We start from the raw sequence: 22,599 nt of genomic DNA on the forward strand, positions 1-22,599 counted from the left end.
GTGGACTTAAAGCTGCAGAAGATTGCCGAAAAATTAGATGCGGTGGATGGTAAATTGGAGGGACTGCGCACGGACATGACAGGTTTCCAGCAAAGACTGTCCGATGTGGAAGACCGCTGCACACAGCAGGCCAGCCAGCATGAGGAATGGCGGAAGAAATTTGAGCAAGTTGAGCAAAAACTAGAAAATCTGGAGAACAGGGCGAGAAGGAATAATCTCCGGTTAGTAGGATTTCTTGAGTCCCTGAGGGAGGCTGATCTACGGGAGTTTCTGGAATCCTGGCTGCCCAAAACACTGAACCTGCAGGCACTGGAACAAACTTTAAAAATAGAGCGAGTGCATCGCTTGGGTCAGCAAAGGCAAGAAGCTGGACGCCTAAGGGTAGTCATATGTAAAATCCTTAATTATACCCATAAACAGGAAATACTGAGAGCCTGGAGGCAGATGGGGAAAGTCACATATGATCAGCATACCATCTTGTGTCCAAGACTTTTCTGCGGCAGTGGCATTACAGAGGAAGCAGTATGGAGAAGCGTGCTCAGAACTGTATAAGAAAAAAGCTTGATTTGCCTTGCTATATCCAGCGTGGCTGCGAGTGCAGCAGGATGGCAAGGTTCGATTTTTTAACTCGCCGACGGAAGCCCTAAAATATGCTAAACAGCTGGATGGAGGCACGGAAGTTGGAGTGAGAGAGACGGAGCGTTGATCGAGGCAGGAATCAGCAGCAAGACAGAAACAAAAACAGAGACGAGGGGGAAGTGCAGAGTTGGAGACAACTTTATATGGACACTATCAGTTAGGACTTATGGCTCCTTCCCTAATTTACAGTGAGTGGTATGGGAATGTATGATTGTTGTTAGGGGGGGGGGGGGAGTTTGTTTTTGTTAAATGTTAAAACATGTTAACATGTTAGACTGAGTTGGGATAAAGCTGCATGAGTATAGTAATGGCCTTTTAAGTAACAATGCCCATTCTGGCGAAAGTGTCCTACATACTTTAGACTGCAAGCGAGCTTTAGCCTTCTATCTGGAGCGGTCTAATGCCATAGACAGTCCACCCAGCTTTTCGTTTCTTTTGACCCCAACAGGTTGGGGATGGACATTGGCAAACACACACTTTCAAATTGGATAGCAGACGTCATCTCCTTTGCTTATGCCCAGGCTGGGCTGACTGTTGAGGGGCATGTCACGGCTTACAATATCAGAGCCATGGCTGCGTTGGTTGCCCACCAGAGATCAATCTCCATAGATTTGCAAGGCTGCAACGTGGTCTTCAGTTCACACATTAACAACCCACTACTGTTTGGATCAGGACACCTGATGCAACGGTCAGTTCGGAGAGGCAGTTCTACAGAATTTGTTCCGTGTCTAGTATCCATCAACCTAGGCCCCATTTTCTTCTGTTCCAGGTTGCAACTACACAGCTAGTATATAGTACTAGTGATTCAGCATCCGCACTGGGACTCCATTGGATGACGTCACCACATGTGAAAATGAGCTGCCTGCTGTCCTCAGAGAACACCAGCTACAGGTAAGTATCTGCTGTATTGTGGGGGAAGAGTAATTTTTTCCAAATATAAATTTGATAAATGAAAACGTGAATTTTGGTACACAAATAATCAATTTTCCCTTAAGATGAGCAACATCATACTTGCTTTTAAAGTTATTCTTCAGTGTGAAATAAAGTTTAAAAATACAAATATACAGTGGTAAGGGCAATTCTCTAATAAATTTAACTAGATAAAATGAGGGAAGGAAATTGCCTTCCTCCTTTACAGGAAATGAATCCACACCAAAAAGGTAGGAGAGGGTGAAGCCAGCTGATACACATCAGGGAAATCGTGTCAAACGCATCTCATTGAATTCTTTGGGTGACTTGAGAATTGAATCAAGGACGTGCTATGGACGTAATCTACTTAGATTTCAGCAAAGCTTTTGACACGGTTCCACACAGGAAGCTCTTGAATAAACTGGACAGGCTAAAGATAGGACCTGAAGTGGTGAACTGGATTAGGAACTGGTTGACAGACAGAAACCAGAGGGTGGTGGTTAATGGAATTCGCTAGGAGGAGGGGAAGGTGAGTAGTGGAGTGCCTCAGGGATCGGTGCTGGGGCCAATTCTGTTCAATATATTTGTGAGTGACATTGCCGAAGGGTTAGAAGGTAAAGTTTGCCTTTTTGCGGACGATACTAAGATTTGCAACAGAGTGGACACTGGGGAGGGAGTGGAAAACATGAAAAAGGATCTGCGGAAACTAGAAGAATGGTCTAAGGTTTGGCAATTAAAATTCAATGCAAAGAAATGCAAAGTGATGCACTTAGGAAGTAGAAATCCACGAGAGAAGTATGTATTAGGTGGGGAGAGTCTGATAGTTACGGATGGGGAGAGGGATCTTGGGGTGAAAGTATCTGAGGATCTGAAGGCGACGAAACAGTGTGACAAGGCGGTGGCCGTAGCCAGAAGGTTGCTAGGCTGTATAGAGAGAGGTGTGACCAGCAGAAGAAAAGAGGTGTTGATGCCCCTGTATAAGTCGTTGGTGAGGCCCCACCTGGAGTATTGTGTTCAGTTCTGGAGGCCATACCTTGCTAAGGATGTAAAAAAAAAATGGAAGCAGTGCAAAGAAAAGCTACGAGAATGGTATGGGATTTGCGTTACAAGACGTATGAAGAGAGACTTGCGGACCTGAACATGTATACCTTGGAGGAAAGGAGAAACAGGGGTGATATGATACAGACGTTCAAATATTTGAAAGGTATTAATCCGCAAACGAACCTTTTCCGGAGATGGGAGGGCGGTAGAACGAGAGGACATGATATGAGAGTGAAGGGGGGCAGACTCAAGAAAAATGTCAGGAAGTATTTTTTCATGGAGAGAATGGTAGATACTTGGAGAACTCTTTTATTTATAGAGACGGAAATCAATAGACAACCGTACATTAAAAATACATAAATACAAATCAGCCCACTATATACATATTCACAAGTCCCCCCCCCTACCCGGGAACCCTAATAAAACCAATACCCATCTGAAACCAAAAAATCATGACAGTTTTAACTTAACATGCTTCCACCAAATAAAAAATTTACCAATCCCTACCTCCGCCCTTTCCCACCGTGCTACCTCCTGGACCGCCCTTACTATATCCCAACTGACCCCCTCAACAGACCTGTACTCCTGACGCAGGGAAACCCCGCAGCGCGCCATCCAAAGACAGAACCTGACAATGACAGAGATCAGAAACCCCGTTACCGGCTCCAGCTGCCCTTTCCCCTGCTGTCTCCCATAAACCCAATCCGCGTAGGTGTAAGATCGAAAACTAGGAATTTGTAACAGAGAAGCCACTCTGTCACACACCTGAATGGAAAAAGGGCATTCCTTTAAAAAATGGTTCATGGTTTCTACCTTTCCAACACATTCCCCCCTCGGACAGTCACGGTCCTTCATGTTCCTGTCCTTCAGATTTCCCCTTACATATAGCTTTCCATGCAAGGACAGCCAAGCAATGTCCCTGTACTTGTGTGGGATCCTTTCTGATGACACTAACCGCAAACCCCGCTCCAATACCGGCCCAGGAGCATCCCTAAGTACCAGTGGAGAAGAAAATCTCTGAGTGCGCACCCTTTCCACCCAATCCTCCCTCCTCCCTTCCTTTATTTCCTCTACCATAACACCCCACAACCGTACTAACTTGACCAGGGTCCGATAATACCCTACCCCCTCCGGAAAGCCTTTCCTCAAAACCCTCACCCTCCCCCCTCCCAGCCAGGGGACCCAATATTCCTTCCACCACTGAATAACACTCTCTGCCCACCCCGGGGGTTCTTGATCTACTGCCCGACCCAAATTAAATTGAAGAAACAAAGAACTGAAAACTAACACTGGGTTAACCATACCTACCCCTCCCTCATTCCTTGGCAAGTATGTGATGTTTCTTTTGACTGGATTCATCCGGTTACCCCATAACATTTGAAAAAACACACTGTAAAGTGCCGTGTAACAACGCTCTGGTAACAGACAGATGTAACTTAAAAATAAAAACATTGGCACTACATGGGATTTGATCAAACGAACCCGATCTGCCATCGACATCCTCCAGCCCTTCCACCTCTCTACCTTTGCCCTTGCCTCTTCAATCTTCTGATTCCAATTAATCAATCCATAGTCCCCTGCCTCAAACTGTATCCCCAGAACCCTTATCCTCTCTGTAGCCTGTGGGAACCCACCCTCCAATTCAAACCTTGCCCCTGCCGGTCCCACCCATAAGCTTTTACATTTCTGATAATTCACCCGCGATCCTGACGCCTGCGAATACCTTGAAATCATCCCTTGCAATTTCCTGCCTTCTGCCTTATCTGCTACCCAGACCGTAATATCGTCCGCATAGGCCACCACCCGTAGTTGCTTCCCCTTGCTCACCTCCACCCCTTGCAATCCCTCTTCACCACTCAACTCCAAACGCCGCACAAATGGGTCAATGGCGAAGGTATACAGCAGAGAGCTCAAGGGACACCCTTGTCGCACTCCTGCCGTAATCCCAAAATCCTTCCCCTTCCAGCCATTCACCAATGGAAAACACCGCACATTGGTATACAATAACCGAAGCTGTTCTACCCATCCCCTTGGAAACCCATAATGAATTAACACCTCCCATAAAAAATCCCACTGTACCCTATCGAAGGCTTTGTCCTGGTCCAGGGCTACCAGTAACCGCCCTTTCTGATCCTCCCGACTGCGCTCCAGACCCTCCCGTACCCATGCCACTGCCTCCAACACCCCCCTGCCCGGAACCCCACAACCTTGTGAGATCGCCAGCACCCCCCCAGATACCTGTCTCATCCGTGCTAAGAGCATATGCGCAAAGACCTTCCGGTCGCTATTTAACAATGCTATAGGCCGCCAATTAGCCATAAGCCGAGAATCTTTGCCTTTACTAAGGAGAACCAGTGCTGACTCTGAAAAAGACTTTGGCAAGGAACCCGTCCTCCATGCCACCTCCCAGACCTCCAACAAAATCGGAGCCAGCTGGTGTTTGAATGCCTGATAAAACTCCGCTGGGAGCCCATCAGGTCCCGGCGAGGTCCTGCTCCGCAAGGCCCCGATGGCCTCCTCCACTTCCTTCAACGTCCAGGGCTGTTCCAGAACCTGGAGATGAGGCCCCCAGTTTCCCACCCCCGGGGTCCCTTCTACATACTTCTTCATGACTTCCTTGTCCAAATTCTGATCAGAAAAAAACTGCTCAAAATGATCCCCCACCACCCCCAGGATCCCTTCCCTTGAATCTCTGATGACCCCCCTTTCATCCCTTAACCCCTCTATTATCCTATGTTCCCTTCTCTCCTTGCAGCATACGAAAGGATCTGGGCTCAACAGTTTCCCAAAATCCCTTTCGTACACCAAAGAGGCGTACCTGTTATATTGCACCTTCTCCATTTCTGACTGCACCACCTCTATATCCTCCCTCCTCCCCCCTCTAGAAATTAAATTATCTCTCCTCTTCTTTAATGCCATCCCTAGCCGGGTTACCTCCCGTCCCTCCCGTCTCGCCTGACGTATGAAAAAGACCTTCGTGCGCCGTTTCACTTCCTCCCACCAATCCCCTGGAGATGAAAAAATACCCTGTAAAGACGATTGATCTATCAGAAACTCCAAAAATTCCCTCTGTACCGGCCCCTCCCTTAGCCATTTTAAATTTAGTCTCCACATACCCCTTCCTGACCTGTGAATTCCCGCACCTCCTAACTTAATTAACACCAACTTGTGATCTGAAAAATCCACCTCCACCAGTCTAGGCCCCTGCCCACATGCCCCTCCCCGAACCAAAAACCTATCTATCCTACTTCTACAACTACCCCTGGAAAACGTAAAACCCTCCCTTCCTGCAAAATGTTCCAAAAACACGTCCACCAACCCTGCTCCCTTCATGATCCCTGCCAACCTCACCCCATCATAACGCACCTGTGCTGACCTACCCCCACTATCTTCTTTCCTCAGGATCGTATTAAAATCCCCTCCCCACACCAACTGACGGGACGTATACAGATATGGCCTGATTTTCCCGAACAACAGTGACCTCCCCCTCTTACTCTGGGGCCCATAGATATTAATAATTCTTAAAGCCACCCCGTGCAATAACACATCCACCACCAAACACCTCCCTACCCCTAACTCCACCACCCGTTGAATTACCACCTTATGTGTCTTGAACAAAATACCTACCCCCCCATACCTTTCCCCTGCCAGCCCCCAAACTGAAGGACCCCATCTCCATGCCTGTTTCGCCCGCCTGACAGCATCCAATGTTTGCAATCTCGTCTCCTGAATCAAGAAACAATCTGCCTGTATAGCAGAGAGGCCATCGAAGGCCACACATCTCGCCCTCTGGGAGGAGACACTAGCCACATTAAGCGTGGCAAAGAATAACAGCACTCCCGCCATCACCTCTATCTAGAGAAACGCCTCCCCTGCACAAACTTCTCCTTCTTCCCTTCCTTCTGCTCTAACCCGCCACCTAAATCCTGTACCTTACCATCCCCCACATCTTCCTCCTCCGCCCAGTCCCTCACTCCAAATTCAAAAATCCTCTCTTTCCTTCCCCCCTCCCCCCTTATTTTCTTCCTCCCCTTCTTCTTCTTCTCCTCACCTACAACCCCTCCTCCCCCTAAGGCACAACCATCTCCCCGCTCCCCCTCCTCCCCACCCTCCTCCCCCTCTCTTTCGTCCTCCGACCCTTCCCCCCCCTTATCTACTGCTTGAAAAACACTATTTCTTCCAGATTTCCTCTTCCCCCCTTCTCCCCTTCCTATACCCCCTTCCCCCCTCCCCCCTCCCTCCTCCACACTCTCAACTTCCATATCCCCCCCTCTTCCAAGCAACCCTCCTCCATCCTAACCTTTCCCCCCTTCTTCCTACCCCTCACCTTTCCCCCTCCCTCCCTCACTGCCTCCTGCCTGCTTCCTTCCCCCTCCTGCCATCCTCTATTATCCCCTCTTCCCTCCTCTACTATCTCTTCCTCCCTTCCTTCTACTTCCAAACCCCCAAATTTATTCCCAACCTCTATCCCTTGCTCTAACCCCCTCCCAGCAGCTACCCGCATCCCCATCCCCCTTCCCTTTCCCTTTTGTTTCTTTGAGACCCGTAACCATCCTTCGTCCTCACCCTCCTGCCTCTGAGCTCCCCCCCGTTTCTCCCCCCCCTGACTTGTCAACTCTTCCTCCACACCATCCGTACCCTGGACCCCTGTCCCCTGTCCCTCCTCTCCCCTCCCCCCCTCCTGCATTTGACTATCCCTTCCCGTGCCATCCTCTCCCCCATTATGAGAAGCCTGCGGACAATCTCTAAATGCGTGCCCCAGACCCCCACAAAGATTGCATCTAACGGAGGTACAATCCTCCGTGGAATGCTCCTTGGCCCCACATTTTGCACACTGCATTACTGGGCAGGACATGCTAAAGTGCCGAAAGGACCCACACTTAAAACACTGCCTCGGCTGTCCTTTATAGAAGCACAAAATTCTGTCCCTCCCTATGAACGCCGCTGAGGGAATGTGCTGTATCACCTGGTCCACTTGATTTAATTTAACCAAAGCCCCCCATCCACCCGCCCATACCCTACTGGGGTCCGGGAGTTTAGTCAACGGAGTTCTCAACTCTGCATACCTCTGTAACCAGAAAGCCAGGTCTGCCCCTGAAATGGACTCGTTCCGCACCAACAGAGTCACCTGCACCAGGTCAGGTCTGCTGATCGGGACCACTTTATAATTTTTCCACTCCCCTCTCCCCCTTACCCCTTCATACCTCTCCCAGAAGACCTCCATTCCTCTCTGTGTCAAGAAACTGACATCGTACTCCGGGATGTTCACCGGATGTATGCATGCATAAAGGTCCTCTGGGATAAACCCTAGCCCCAAAACCAACCTCAATACTGTGTCCCTGGAAGGCATCCCCCCCTCCCCCACCCATCTAACTTGTACCACATTCCGCCTCCTGGGTACTTGCCCACGACCTCTCCCCTCTTCCCCAAAACCTGCCCCCGCCCTACCACCCCATGGAAACCCTCCCCCCTCTCTTCTCCCCCCACTACCTACTACAGCAGCAAAGGACTTAGCCCCCTGCTCCCACCGCCCTCTCCCACCTTTCCCTGAACTCAGTGCATCCTGCCCATCTCGTACCGTCCCCCCCTCCGATTGCCCCCCTGCTATCCCTTCACTTGCCTCACCCTCCCCCCCCTGCCGTGCCGTGCCCCCTCCCCCTTGATCCCCACCTCCCTTTTCCCCAACAGACAAATGTATCAATTCAGAAAATACCCCTTCACCCCCCTCCCCCCTCTTATCAATACACATATTTATCACATCAGATATGCCCCCCTCCTTCAAACATTCTCTATCCATAGCAACCCTCCCCCCCAAGTCCAAACTCAATCCCCCTACAGAGCTGTCCTTATCCTGCAGCAAAACCCCACAGGCCTGGGCTGAAGATCTGGTGTTTAGTTCTGTCTGCAGAGCATCTTCTGACCCCTGCTGGCTGTCTGTATGCTGTCCTCTCCACACAGGCAGGTCTTGCAGGAGACTGGTAGTTAGTTTCACCTTAGGCTTTCCCCCTTCTTCCTCCTGATTGGATGGGAACTCCTGTCCATCCAACCCTCTGGGGCGTAGCTCCTCAGAACCTGGCTGCACAGCAAGCTGAACACCTGACTGAGAAAAATCGGTTGCTGCAATCAGAGAGTCAACTGGCTGCACCTGAGCCAGCCTTCCAGAGTACTGCAGTCCTCCTGCCATCTCTGCACAAGCTGTATCCACTCCTTTAACATGTAAACTGCTTTCCTCCTTACTGGATGTTTCTACTAACACCTGTTTGGAAAGCAGACTGTCTCCCAAGTCTCCTTTCTCAGTTTCTACAATGTGCACCAGTTTAGGAATCTGTCTTGTTTCAGATTCTTGTCCCTTAGGTGGTATCACAGGTTCTGAAAAGATACCAGAACCAAGTCCAACCACCTCCTGTCTGGAGCCTTTTTCCACAGTGAGTACATCTGGCTGGCTTGCCAAAGCCTTCATAAAAGTTAAAGTAGCTTGATTATCAGACCCTGACAAGTCCTCTGTTACAGGCTGACGTTTAAACATACAAGCAGAGCCAGACTCTGCCTTTTCTCCTGCTTTCATAGACACTGTAGCCTCTTTCTGGCACACTTCTCTCTCAGGACACAAATGTTCAGAAGCAGAGGCCATTCTTTCCTGATTCAAATAAAGCTCCCTCAAGGGATTATCACTGCCCTTTTTTAAGGAGCCCAACAGCTTCTCTTTCTGCTGTAGCTGTTTTACCAGTCGGACTTCCTCCTTCTTGTAAGCCTTCCTGTGTTCAGCTGGGGCTAACTTGCTCAAAGCCTTAGCCATTTTTTGCTTCTTCCCCAGCTCTGCACACTCCTTTTCCAGGGCCTTGATTTTCCTGACCCTCTCTACCACGCCTTTAGCCGTGTCTTCTGGATCACAGCTTTCTAACTGGACCTCCTCCTCTTCCTCCTCCTCTGACCAGCCATCCTCGCTCTCTACCTGATCAGGAACAGGCAGAGGCTCCTGGCTCACCTCCATTCCCTCCTCTCCAACCATCCCCTTAGAGAGTTTTTCAGGGGTCTTTACCAACTTCCTCCCCTCTCCACATTCTTCACGCTCACCTTCCATGAGCAGCTGAGTCGTGGAGGGGGTAACGATCCGGCTTCCACCCCTGGACTTCTGCACTCTGCGGTCCACAGGACTCCTTTCCCTCCTCTCTGGGGCTGATCCAAAAAGAGAGCTACTCCTCCGGGCCTTCTGGTCCCTGGCCCCAGTAGGCCCCATGGCCTGGGACCTTCCTGAGGACTTCTCCCCAGGGACCCTCCTCATTGCTGGGGAAGGAGCTAGGCCCCGCTCCCCTCCCTCCTGGTACTGGCAGAGTCTCCGGCAGCACTTCCTCCTCTGTCAAGGACTAGCCAACAACTGAGCTGGAATGCCCTCCCGCGGGAGGTGGTGGAGATGAAAACGGTAGCGGAATTCAAACATGCGTGGGATAAACATAAAGGAATCCTGTGCAGAAGGAATGGATCCTCAGAAGCTTAGCCGAGATTGGGAGGCGGGGCTGGTGTTTGGGTGGTGGGGCTAGTTCTGGGCAAGACTTCTACGGTCTGTGTCCTGAAAATGGCAGATACAAATCAAGGTAAGGTATACACAAGAAGTAGCACATATGAGTTTATCTTGTTGGGCAGACTAGATGGACCGTGCAGGTCTTTTTCTGCTGTCATCTACTATGTTACATGAGAATGCAGATTTGCTGTAGTTTTGGGGGATGGGGTTTGCTAATGTTTCAAATTTATAGTTGTTCTGTGAGGGAGGGGGCGGGGCGGAGACATGACGAGTTCTCAAGAGAGAACACAGATGGGTTTTCTGGGAGCGGTATGGTGGGGGGGAGGGGAGGGATTGGGAGGGGTGGGGAAGGGGGAGGGCGGGGTTAAGGGGGGAGCAGTTAGGTTTTGTTTGTTGTTTTGGTTTTTTCTGGATCTGGCTCCTCTCTCTCGTTAGAGAGCGCGGACTGGCAAAGAAGATGGGAAATGGGGAGGGCACCCATGGGCTGGGGGGTGGGCTCCCAAGGTTGGAGAAATAGAGGTTGGTTGAATAATCAGATAAGAGAGGTGAATGGGACATTTTAAGTTCGTTTCCTGGAATGTGGGGGGGGGGGGTTCATCACCCATAAAGCGGAAAATTTTTTTACAAGCTTTAAATCGCCATGCAGCAGACATAGTATTTTTACAGGAGACACATCTGACTGCCGCAGAGCACGATAAATTCCAACAAGGATGGGTGGGAGGGGGGATCCAAGATGGCTGCATCTTACTAAGATGCTGTGAGTCTCGAAACTTCCAATTTTACAATGCCTAAGCGTCGAGGAAAGCTAGTGACCAGAGCCTCGCCACTAACTCCCCTCATTACCTGGATCCATTGAGAGATTTCTGAGACCACAGAGAGACATGCAGGATAGCGGTATGCTGCCAGTAGGGAGAGTCGGCGTTTCGGGAGAATCGACCTCCCCCGGCCTTGAGACCACGCTGAGCCCCGCTGTGCGCACCCCGCCTCCCCAGCCGGTTGGAGCGAGTTCCTTTCTCAATGACTCGACAGGGTCTCCCCGTGAGGGTAACGTAGACCCAAAAGAGCGTAGAGTTGAAGGCTCGATTGCATCAGAGAGAGGAATGGCGGGCTTTGAGCCCGGGATACCGCCACGGATTGAGGGGAGAGGGACTGAGCGTCAGGACGAGGTACCGGTGAAGATTTCTGAAAAGTTTGAAATTCCAACGGTGTTAGCAGTCAGACCAAAGGAGGTAACACTTGAAGCCTTATGGGACTTGGTATCTAACCTGGGACAGACTTTTTTGAAACAAGTTCATGAGACTATAACTAAAGTAAATGCCCTAGAAAATACCTTACAAGGGACAGAGGAAAAGATTAAAACTATTGGATAAATGGGAAAAAATGGATCAAAGAGTTATGAAATTGGACTCACAACAAATTTTGATGATAAATGACTTGACAAATCTTAGGAGAAAAATGGAAATGTTTGGCAATTATACAAAAAACTACAATCTAAGATTTTTCTGTTTTCCTAAGATTAAGACTGTTGCTCCTCTGGATATGTTAAAACGATACATGCGGGAAATTTTGAATGTACCAGAGCAAAACTTGCCTCCATTTACCTTAGCATATTATATCCCAGGAAAGGAACCAAGTCAAATGTTGGAAAGTTCATTAGATGTGTCTCGTTTGCTTGAGACTTCTGACACTGAATTAGCAACAGCCACGACTCTGGTTGCGACTGTTGCACTATTAACCAATAAGAATGGGATCTTTCGTCTCTTTTTCCGTAATAAAGATAAACCCTTTTTGGGTCTTAAAGTATTATTATTTCCAGATGTCTCTAAGGAGAAACGGAGACGAAGGAAACAATTCTTGGTCCTTAAGTCTGAAGTGTTGCACCTTTTTTTTAAGATACCCCTGCAAGTGCATAATAAGACTTGCGGAGAAGAAATGTGTCTTTACAGAACCAACACATGTATTCGCTCTGATAGCATCGGTGAATAGGGATAAGCGTTGAAGTACAATTGACTCAGCTTAGTAAGAATGTGATATCGTGTTACTATTTTTGGTAATTTACCTTATTTACTCCCGTAATTCTTAAATTTTGGATCCCAATTTATGGACGAGTATCAATAATTACCTGAATGAAAGTTTTTTCTTTAATGATTTTGTAATAATCTTATTTTGGTGATACTATCTTAATCAAGATGTTTCTTGTAAAATTGATTAAACTGAATAAAGAATATAAATAAAAAAAAAGGACAAGTGGGAGGTGTGTTAGGCTCCCTGGCATGCTATAAGAAGGCAGGGGTATTAATACTATTTCGTAAGGGGTTGCAATTCTTCATTAAAGGGGTAAAGAGGAGTACAGAAGGCAGATATGTGTTGGCAGAGGTGGAGTTGGGGGGATTCACTTACTTATTCTGCAATGTATATGCGCCAAATACTTTTGATAAAAAATTTTACAGGGAGATTCTGACGTTGTTAACTCCGTACCAAGGGGGTAATATCATCTTAGGAGGTGACTTTAATATAGTATATGACCCATTGGTAGATAAAAGTAGTGGGGCAGGACAGAGTCAGGCACATTATGATAGAGGACTGCCTTTTTTGAGCTCTACTTTAGATTTGGTAGACGTTTGGAGAATTCTGCACCCCACATGTAAAGATTATACTCCTGTATAGACTACATCTTTCTCTCTGACACACTATTTTCAAAGGTGGTGGAGGCGGAGATTGGACCATGTGAGATTTCAGATCATTCTTTAATTTGGGTGACATTGGGAAGAACAGGGTGTGAAGGTAAGGGAGGAGGATGGAAATTTCCGCTGGAGCTTTACGGAGATACGAAGTTTCAGGCATTCCTGGGAGCAAAATGGAGAGAATATGAGGCTCACAACAAGATACATGTGGACCAGGCCAGCTTATATTGGGAGACAGCAAAGGCAGTCCTTAGAGGCAAGATTATTGCCTATAGGGCGTGAGCTAAGAAAAGAAGAGATAAGGAGATTTTGCGATTGGAGAGGTGAGGAATCAACGAATAAAGTTTGGAACAAATCCTACGAAAGAGCAGACGTTAGCATATTTGTCTTCTCAGAGAGAGTTAAACGAACTGCTACATGAACGAGTACAAAAATCGCAGCAATATTACAAGCACAAGCTATTCATGTATGGGAACAAGGCAGGGAGCTTGCTAGGGCATTTAGCTAGAGGGAAGAGAGGACCGAGTAGGACTCTACAGGTCAAGGACCAGGTAGGCAAAATGCTTAGATCTCCGCAGGACATAGTGACAGGGTTTCAGCGGTATTATACAAAGCTATATGGGGACCAGAAAGATCTGGTGAAGGACAGCATGATGTTCTTAGACAATGTAGAGACTCCAATGATCTCCCTGGCCCAGACAAAGTTACTTAATGCACCTATTGTAGAGGGTGAGCTAATGCTGGCACTACAGCAAAGTGTTATGCACAAAGCACCGGGCCCAGATGGATATGGAGTGGCTTTTTACAAAATGTTGCAGGAGCAGGTGACTCCCCCTCTGTTGAGGTTGTTTAATTCCCTGGCTAGGTCAGAACCCGCAATGGATGCTTTTAATGTAGCGAAAGTGATAGTGCTATTGAAACCGGGGAAAAACTCAGAGGAGATGGGGGCCTATTAGCCGATTTCTCTACTCAACAGTGATATTAAATTATACGCAAAAATTTTGGCTAATAGGCTGGCGAGAGTACTCCCAGATCTGATAACATCTCCACAAGTAGGATTCGTGAGGGGGCGTGCTGTGGTCAGTAATTTGAGGGCCATTACAGCCTCTTTGGAGAGAGTGGGGGAGCAGAAAATGCCTTCTCTGCTGGTTAGTTTTGACGCAGAGAAGGCATTTGACCGAGTTGCATGGCGTTTTATGTTTGCAGTCTTACAAAAGGTGGGAATCGAGGGATTTTTTAGAGATGCAGTAGGGGCCCTTTATTTGAACCCGCAGGCATACATCTGGGTGAATGGAGAAAGATCTGAGGTATTTCTGATATGGAGAGGCACGAGGCAGGGGTGCCCTCTATCCCCGTTACTGTTCATTCTTACATTAGACCCCTTGATACGAGCAATAGAGTCTCACCTTGAAGTGATGGGAGTGGGATGGGGCAAATCTACGTTTAAGGTTTCTGCCTTTGCAGATGATATTCTAGTTCATCTTATGGATCCCAAGAGGTCCCTGGAAGCGTTGCTAGAATTGTTTCATGAATATGGGGACTATGCTGGTTTTAAAATAAATGTAACCAAATCCCTAGCTCTTACGGCTTCAGATAAAGTAAGAAGCGAGTCGGGGGAGTCTTTTCCATTAAAATGGGTTCAGAAACATATCAAGTATTTGGGGGTACAGATAGCCATGCAGACTTCGGCTTTTTATCATCTAAATCTCACCCGTTTGTTGGATAGTATGAGGGGCTGGTTGCAAAAATGGGCGAAACTGCCGCTCACGCTCCATGGGCAGATATAACTGTTTTGTATGGTGGAATTCCCCAGATGGCTTTATACGTTACAGGTGCTGCCGCTGCATCTCCATGGGGGGGGGGGCGTGCGGCGATTTTATAAATATCTGCGGGTCTTCATCTGGGGAGGAAAGAAACCTAAGCTTCCCATGGGATTACTAATGGGATCTTGGAGAGTAGGGGGTATGGGAGTACCAGACATAAGACGCTATAATCAAGCATGTCGGCAAGACGGAACTCCAAAAGACAGCCGGCCTGGTTGAAAAGTGAGGTGAAGGAAGCTATTAGGGCTAAAAGAAATGCCTTCAGAAAATGGAAGAAGGAACCGTCTGAAAATAACAAGAAGCAGCATAAGGAGTGTCAAAGCAAATGCAAGGCGCAGATAAAGAAGGCCAAGAGGGATTACGAAAAAAAGATAGCATTAGAGGCAAAAAAGCATAGTAAAATTTTTTTCCGGTATATTAAAAGCAGGAAGCCGGCAAAAGAATCGGTTGGGCCGCTGGATGACCGTGGGGTAAAAGGGGCGATCAAGGAAGACAAAGACGTAGCGGAGAGATTGAATGAATTCTTTGCTTCGGTCTTCACTGAGGAAGATTTGGGTGGGATACTGGTGTTGGAAATGATATTTCAAGCGGACGAGTCGGAGAAACGTACTGACTTCACGGTAAACCTGGAGGACATAATGGGGCAGTTCAGCAAACTGAAGAGTAGCAAATCTCCTGGACCGGATGGTATTCATCCTAGAGTACTGATAGAACTGAAAAATGAGCTTGCGGAGCTACTGCTAGAGATATGCAATTTATCCTTAAAATCGAGCATGGTACCGGAAGATTGGAGGGTGGCCAATGTAACGCCCATTTTTAAAAAAGGTTCCAGGGGAGATCCGGGAAATTATAGACCGGTGAGTCTGACGTCAGTGCCGGGGAAAATGGTAGAGGCTATTATTAAAAACAAAATTACAGAGCACATCCGAGGACATGGATTACTGAGACCGAGTCAGCACGGCTTTTGTGTGGGGAAATCTTGCCTGACCAATTTACTTCAATTCTTTGAAGGAGTAAACAAACATATGGACAAAGGGGAGCCGGTTGATATTGTGTATCTGGATTTTCAAACGGCGTTTGACAAGGTACCTCATGAAAGGCTACAGAGGAAATTGGAGGGTCATGGGATAGGAGGAAAAGTCCTATTGTGGATTAAAAACTGGTTGAAGGATAGGAAACAGAGAGTGTGGTTAAATGGGCAGTATTCATAATGGAGAAGGGTAGTTAGTGGGGTTTCTCAGGGTCTGTGCTAGGACCATTGCTTTTTAATATATTTATAAATGATTTAGAGATGGTAGTAACTAGCGAGGTAATTAAATTTGCTGATGACACAAAGTTATTCAAAGTCGTTAACTCGCGACAGGATTGTGAAAAATTACAGAAGGACCTTACGAGACTGGGAGACTGGGCGGCTAAATGGCAGATGACGTTTAATGTGAGCAAGTGCAAGGTGATGCATGTGGGAAAAAAGAACCCGAATTATAGCTACGTCATGCAAGGTTCCACATTAGGAGTTACGGACCAAGAAAGGGATCTGGGTGTCATTGTCGATAATACACTGAAACCTTCTGCTCAGTGTGCTGCTGCGGCTCGGAAAGCGAATAGAATGTTGGGTATTATTAGGAAAGGTATGGAAAACAGGTGTGAGGATGTTATAATGCCGTTATATCGCTCCATGGTGCGACCGCACCTTGAGTATTGTGTTCAATTCTGGTCGCAGCATCTCAAGAAATATATAGTGGAATTGGAAAAGGTGCAGCGAAGGGCGACGAAAATGATAGCGGGGATGGGACGACTTCCCTATGAAGAAAGACTAAGGAGGCTAAGGCTTTTCAGCTTGGAGAAGAGACGGCTGAGGGGAGACATGATAGGGGTATATAAAATAATGAGTGGAGTGGAACAGGTGGATGTGAAGAGTCTGTTCATGCTTTCCAAAAATACTAGGACTAGGGGGCATGTGATGAAACTACAGTGTAGTAAATTTAAAACAAATCGGAGAAAATGTTTCTTCACCTAACGTGTAATTAAACTCTGGAATTCGTTGCCAGAGAACGTGGTGAAGGCGGTTAGCTTGGCAGAGTTTAAAAAGGGGTTAGACGGTTTCCTAAAGGACAAGTCCATAAACCACTACTAAATGGACTTGGGAAAAATCCACAATTCCGGGAATAACATGTATAGAATGTTTGTACGTTTGGGAAGCTTGCCAGGTGCCCTTGGCCTGGATTGGCCGCTGTCATGGACAGGATGCTGGGCTCGATGGACCCTTGGTCTTTTCCCAGTGTGGCATTACTTATGTACTTATGTCTTATGAGGCACTTAGGGGACTGGTTGCTGGACAGACAAGACTATACACCTAGGAACTTAGAAAGAGACTTCTTTCATCCATATCATTTATATTTTTTGCTACAAGGCCCGAGGCAAGTGCTGCCAGCGACATTTAAGAATAGTCTGCTGTTGGGACCCCTGAGGGAGGCCTGGAAAGATCTTAATAGGTTATGGGAATTGTCAGCAGAGAATACGGACCTCATGCCATTACAGGGAAACCCTTTATTTTCCCCTGGTTCAGAGAACCCAGTATTTTGCAGCTGGGCCTCATTAGGCATTACGCGATTGGAACATGTCTTGGGCATAGGTGGAGGGTTACTGAGTTTAGGTGCCTTAGGGGTGGGGATAAATCTCCGTCATGAATTTGCATACCAACAATTGGTACATTATGTTCAGACCCTCAACCAAGAACAGCTGAACAGTGGGCACGGGAGAAAGCTTAGAGAATTTTTCAAAGCTGTGCCAGGGGACAGGCTTTCTATTTCGGGAATACACCGGATCTTGTGGGAGATGGGGCCAGTAAAAGATGTGAGTGCAGTGGAGGCCCGTTGGGCGCATGACTTGCAGAGACCCCAGTTCCACCTAGACTATAAAAAGTTGGTGTCGCGTGCCCTGACAATATCAGTTAATGCAAATCTCAGAGAGTGCCATTACAGAATTCTGTATAGAGCATATATGTCCAAGGCCCAAGTATTCAAGATGGGGGGGGGGCAGACCCCCTTTGCTCAAAATGTCAACAAAAAGAGGGGACATTTTTTCATTGTCTTTGGGAGTGCCCTAGAATACAAACTTATTGGAGGCAGATTTTTAAATATCTAGAGGGGCTATTGAAAGCAAGGATTCCCATGTCTTCATCAGGTGTCCTATTAGATACATATGAACTGTTTGGCTTCCAAAGGGGGGGCGCCCACCAATTTATATATAAAGTGTGTCTCTTAGGGAAGAAATTGATCCTGAATAGGTGGCTCAATGTTGATCCTCCAGATTTTTGGTATTGGAGAAATCAACTACATGATCTACTGCTGCATGAACGTCGGGCGGTGGGACCCTCCCCTAAAGCAAGAGAGCGTTTCTTGAGAATTTGGAGTAGAGAGTTGCACGGGGACAGAAATCCTACCCATCCCCGCCCGTCCCTGCTGGAATCTTACCCGTCCCCACCCATCCCCGCTGGAATCTTACCCGTCCCCACCCATCCCCGCAAAAATTTAAACCATCCCAACCCGTCCCCGCAAGAATTTAACCCATCCCCACCCATCCCCGTAAGAATTTAATAGTATATAAAAGAAAGTTCCAGTCAGCTCCCTTTCTGGATTTGAGCCACAGCACTGTAGGCAAGGACGGACCGGAAGTTGGAAGTTGGAACACTCTGGTGCGCACATGTAAGATTTGTCTCTGATTCACTGGGATTGTGTGCTGAGAGGCCGCCACATGCACGCGCCAGTACGTCAGGTGACATCTGATGCTCGTGCCTGTGTCAGAGCTGAGGTCTGTGCACCAGCCTGGGAGCAAAGAGGATTAATAGTAACATAGTAAGTGACAGCAAATAGACCTGAATGGTCCATCCACTCTGCCCAATAGTCACACTCATGATCAATTCATCATTAAATCAACGAGTGTGATATTATATACTTGATTATGGTCTTTCTTTCGTGTTTCTAGAACAAAGACCACAGGAGTCTATCTGGCCCCATCCTTATGTTCCAACTGCTGGAGTTGCCATCGCAGCCCACTCCAGCCTATTCATGTTCTCATTTGTGGGACACAGACCGTAAAAGTCTGTCCAGCACTGTCCTCATGTTCCAGCCACTGAAGTTGCTGTCTAAGCCCTTTCCAGCCCATCCTACACCAGATTGCCATGTATGAGACACAGAACATACAAGTCTGCCAGGTATCAGCTCTAGTTCATCACAGCCAGAGTCGCCATCTAAGCGTCACTTGACACATCCACACACATGCAGCCATTTAAGGTTAGCTTTTATATAACTTCCATTTTCTAATTAGAGATCCTCTGTGTTCATCCCACGCCTTTTTGAATTCCGTCATCATTTGTGACTCTACCACCTCCTTAATGGTAGACTTTCCACATTTATGCTGTTAAATCAAGGAAGAAGAGGAGGAGGAGACAGCACTCAAATAAATTGGTATTCGGTAGATGAGAGGCAGGTGCAGCTTACACTTCCACGGGAAGCCCACAGAACTGGTTCCATCCCCGCGGGAACCCCGCAGGAACTGCCTCCGTCCCCGCGGGAACCCCGCAGAACTGGTTCCATCCCCGCGGGAACCCCGCAGGAACTGCCTCGGGACGGAAGCCGTGCAGCTCTCTAATTTGGAGGTTGTTTATACAATCATTGTCAGTCCGGGCACGAAGTTTAGTTTTAAATGGTATGTGATGGAGGAGAGATGGAGAGGAGCAGGTAGCAGAGTTTCTTTTTTTTTTAGGGGGGAGGAGGGGTGGTTGGATAATAAAGTATGTAGGAGGGAACGGCTTATAAGGAATGTTTGGGTAGGATACAGGGACAGTGGGTAGGGGCATGTTTAACTTGACTATGGGTTTGACAGGTTTCGATGGGACAATTACATGGTATGGCTGTACTATAAAGAATACTGACTATGTGAATTTAACAGCATTTCTCACGTTGGGGGCTTTATTTATTTCTCAAAAATAGCCTACAGTCATGGCTTGGATGAAAATGTCCTGAAGGATGGAGAGGAAAAAATCTTCTCAAACATGGATGACTCAAGGCACAGGTTTACACTTGCTAGTAAGCTTATCTGTACCATCAGAAACTAGCTCCTTGTATGGCATATGTTTATTGCATTGTGGGGCTACCAACAGTTGTTATATGTTTCCGGTAGTTGGTACAGATGGGGGGAGGGAGAGGGGAAGAGAGGGGATTTAGGAGAAGTCAGCATAAGTATTGCAGTACAATTAACAGATTTAAATGTTATCTTTCTTGATATTCATATTACATAGTGCATGCAAACACATTGGATATAATGCTATGGTTGGGGAAAAGGGGGGGAGGGACAAAGGGATAAAATCATTGATGATAAAAGGGATGGATGAATGTAACTAAATGTGATGTTTTCTTACCTGGTCATATTATTGGTTATGTAAACATTGTTAAATCATCAATAAAAAATGTTAAAACCTAAATGCATTAGAAAATTAAATGGTGAAAAAAAAACGAGAGGAGGGGTGGGTGGAGGGAAAAAGAGGGGAAACTAGGAGGAGGGAAAGGGGGGGAGGGGGAAAAAAGGGAAGGGAAGAAAGGGAAGGGGAGGGAAAAAAAGGAGAACAGAAGAAGAAAAAAGGAAGAGAGGAAAAAAGAAAAAAACGATGTCAGTCTTAGAAATAAAGACGTAAAACTTGTAGATTGTTTGAAAGTCGTGTGCATGTTGGTGAAGACGTAAAACAGAGAGGCAGCCTCGCCTGGCTGGTTGTTCCTTAACTAGTATCCTAAAACGATTATTAAAAACGATTATTAGAAGCATGAAAGGTGACTGTGCGTTACCGTATTGAAAAAGTAGTAACCTCAGTGGACAGAGAGCATCCGATGCACAGATATGGAGGATATGCTCCATAACAGAATAGCGCTTAGATGTACTGCTGGCACTTTTCTAGGTAATATACACCTATGCACATAAATTCTAGTATGCTAGTATTCTAGAATTATAGAATTGCCGTTCACATGCTTTTAGAAAAAATAGACCCCCTCCTCCGATATTCAAAGCTATTTAACCAGCCAGACATGACTCCTGACTGGTTAAATAACATATTGGCGCCTAACCACTAATATTCAGTGGCAGATAATTGTTTATCTCTGCTGAATATTGCCAGTTAGCACCTAGCACATAACCGGCTATATCGTGCGAGTTATACAGTTAGGCTTTGATATTCAGCACCTAACCAAGTTTAGCGGTCAGATAGGACCGAATAAATAGCTGTCCTATCTTTAAGTGCTAAAAAGTTAACCAGTTAGTGCTGAATATCAGCATAGCTAGTTAGCTTTTTAGCAGTTAAACCCCCCACCCCTGATATTCAATGCCAGTCGACAGCCCAGCATTGAATGTCCTGGTTTGACGCTGGTAGTGGACAGCAAAAGTGCTGCCTGCCGCTGGCTGAATATTGGGTCCAGAGATTTTAATTGAAGTAAATCTATTAGGTGTAGCCCCTTTGTTCATGAACAGGTGACTGAAACAATGATATGTACTAGCCAGTAAATTTGATTCTTCCTTATTGGGTCAAATAAGTTTATTAAAACATGCCATGTATTGATGGCAATAACTATGTGAAAGGGAGACCTTTCCCTCTGTTTATCGACTGCAGCTGCCAGCTTATATAAGTTCATTTTTTGCATGCACTCATCTAGACTAGAAAGGCTAAGATAGTAGGGGATAGTAAGGGTAACATTGTTCGATAATGTCAGCTACATGCTAGATGTCAGAATTCAGAGTTAGTGCACATCCTGGATTTTATATTTTATTTGCTCTCTGTAGTAACTGTATAAAATGTGGAAGTCACTGAAGATCTAAGCAGATTTGTCTTGAATACTGGGCTTTTTACGATTTGAGAAACTTTTTGATATGGAAAAACCCATTTATCAATGATATTTTAATTAAAAGAAAGTCACTGGGAAAATACAAATCTAGTAGTACTTTTCAAAATGGCTAGACCATGTAGCACATGTGAAGATGAAGTGACTTGCAGAGGGAGAGGAAATAATTATTCCAGGGTTACTTGCTGTTACTTGCAAAGCTGAAATAGATCTGAGGCACAAGGAGATGAAACGACGTACCCAGGGTCTTTCAGAGTCAGTGGCAGAACTGAATTAAGTGGAATAATAGCAACCAAAATTTTCAAAATTATTGAGGGCATTAAACTCAACACATATTACGCCTTCATAAACATAATTTTCTCAATATTAGGAGTGCTGAAATGTCTGCAGTACCCATATATCTATGGGTTGGGTAGAGGAAAATGAAGTCACTCACTCAGAATCACATGTTGAGGCACTTTTTACTGCAGCAGTCTGTAAAAAGGCTGCAAAAATACATGGCCATGCGGTAAGATTGCTCTTATTGTGTGGCCATGCGGGGAGGACCACTGAGGTGGCAGTAAGGGTGCCTGTGCTAACTCGCTAGTAACTGGGTAGTATGTGGTGCTGCCTGATTACCACTGGGTAACTGCCACACAAAACAATCGAGCCCTATTTTCCCAGTGTGGGAAATGGTGCATGCTGGGGCTGGAACTACTGCCGGCACCTGTGTTGGGCCAGTGGTAGCTCCAAATTAGCGTGTAGTAAGCCTATATTGGGCTTACTGCCACTTTGTAAAAGATCATCTAAATCTGGTGCCTTAACGTGATCCTATATAATTATGGAATTTCTTAACTGTTAGTTATTCAAAGACTACTGAGTTAGAGTTGCATCTTGTATGACTTTGTCACTTGTGCTATCTGCCTTGTCACTGCCTTTGAGAAGAGACAATGGGCTGGGAGCAATTTTTATTTTAATTTCATCTTATTAATTTCAAACAATTTAAAAGTTCAAAACACTTGCACAAGAAAAACAGAGCTCAATCAAAATAATAAGGGGAAAAAGGATATCACAATATTCTCCGAGGACAAGCAGGCTGCTTGTTCTCACGACTGGGTTGA

At 46.5% G+C, this 22,599-nt stretch overlaps 1 long non-coding RNA gene across 1 annotated transcript; it reads right to left on the reverse strand.

Moving 5' to 3' along the window:
- Window positions 1-1,453: 1,453 nt before the first annotated feature.
- LOC115479112 lies at window positions 1,454-19,939 on the reverse strand. The gene is made up of 3 exons (XR_003943612.1): window positions 19,928-19,939; window positions 8,812-8,821; window positions 1,454-1,541 (listed from the first exon to the last, which is right to left on the reverse strand). It is a non-coding gene; the product is annotated as an uncharacterized LOC115479112 (long non-coding RNA).
- Window positions 19,940-22,599: the final 2,660 nt, after the last annotated feature.

This window comes from Microcaecilia unicolor, chromosome 10 (assembly GCF_901765095.1).
Source record: "Microcaecilia unicolor chromosome 10, aMicUni1.1, whole genome shotgun sequence".
In the NCBI taxonomy this organism is placed as follows: domain Eukaryota; kingdom Metazoa; phylum Chordata; class Amphibia; order Gymnophiona; family Siphonopidae; genus Microcaecilia; species Microcaecilia unicolor.